The sequence below is a fragment of the Vulpes vulpes genome, chromosome 9, assembly GCF_048418805.1.
Source record: "Vulpes vulpes isolate BD-2025 chromosome 9, VulVul3, whole genome shotgun sequence".
NCBI lineage: Eukaryota > Metazoa > Chordata > Mammalia > Carnivora > Canidae > Vulpes > Vulpes vulpes.
In genome coordinates, this window is record NC_132788.1 from 110,947,788 (window position 1) to 110,949,085 (window position 1,298).

Below are 1,298 nucleotides of genomic sequence, written 5' to 3' on the forward strand. Positions count from 1 at the left end.
GCGGGGCGCCGGGCCAGAGCCCGAACCCCTCCCCGCCACCGGGGAGACGCGCGCGCGGCCGCGGACGGCCAACGGCGAGCGGCCGCCGGGGACCCGACCCACGCCCGGGGCACGCGCGCGCCAGGGCGGGGACGGGGGGCGGCGGGAGACGACGGCGGCCCCTCGTCACCACACAACGCCACCGCCCCGGGGGGGCGGGGGCAAGCGGCGGACGCGGGCGGGAAGGCCGCAGCGGGCCCGGGAAGCGCCAGCGCCCCGGGGAGCGCGGCACCGGGTCGGCAAGACGGGCGACGGACGAGGACGAGGGCGGGGGCGGACGGGAAAGGCCGCGGACGGGAGACGCCCCGGCGGCCAGGGGGCCAAGGCGCCGGAGAACGGCAAGCGGGAGCGGTGGAGGAGAGGACCGCGGGCCACCGCGAGGGGGCTTCGGGAAGCCTCAGAAGATGCCTGGGAGCCCAAGGTCGGGCGCCCTGGGGCGCACGCGGGGTCCCACCGCCCGAGGCCTCCAGCGCAAGGGCGGTCCCGCGGCACCCGAGGACGCCGGCCCGGCCCCCACGGCGGGCCCCAAGCAACCTCGCGGGGCTCGGGGGCCCCAACCGCCACCGTTCACGCGACCGGTTCTCCCGAGAACGCTCTCCCGCACACACACGCGCAACGACGCCCCGCCCCAACACCCCCGCGCGCCTCCCTCCTCCCCTTCCTCGGAGGACCGAGAGCACTTCGCCCGGGGACGCCCCCCCAGCCACGGCGGGCGGGGGGGAGCAAGACACCCAACAGCGGCGAGGCCGGTTTCGGTCCCCAGAGGGCGGAGTTAGGGGCGGCACACGCGGCGCGCCCGCGACCGTGCGGTCGGGGGACGCGGGCAGGCGGGGGGCGGGGGGGGGGCGGGTCGGCGGCGACGGGGAGGAAGCGCACAGCAGCGTGCCAGGGCCGGGAGCGCGTGGGGAAGGGCCGGTCCCGGGAAGGGCGCGCCAACGAAGGCGCGAGCCGGGCCACCGGGTAAACGCGCACGGGATCCCACCGCCACCAGCACGAGGGCGGTCCCGCGACGCCCGGGACGCCGGCCGGCCTCAGCACCCTTGGCAGACCTCCCCGCAAACCGGGCCCCACACCGCCGGGGCCCAAGGCACGCGCGACCCCCCGCCGCGGGGGACCCGTCCGAACCTCCGTCCGTCCATCCGCCGGTCCGTCCGTCCGTCCATCCGTCCGGTCCAACCCGGAGTCACGACCCGGGGAGGCGCCCCCAGGCGGGAGCTGGCCCGACCCGTGCGCGCCCGCCGCGCCACCGCCGGCGGCGA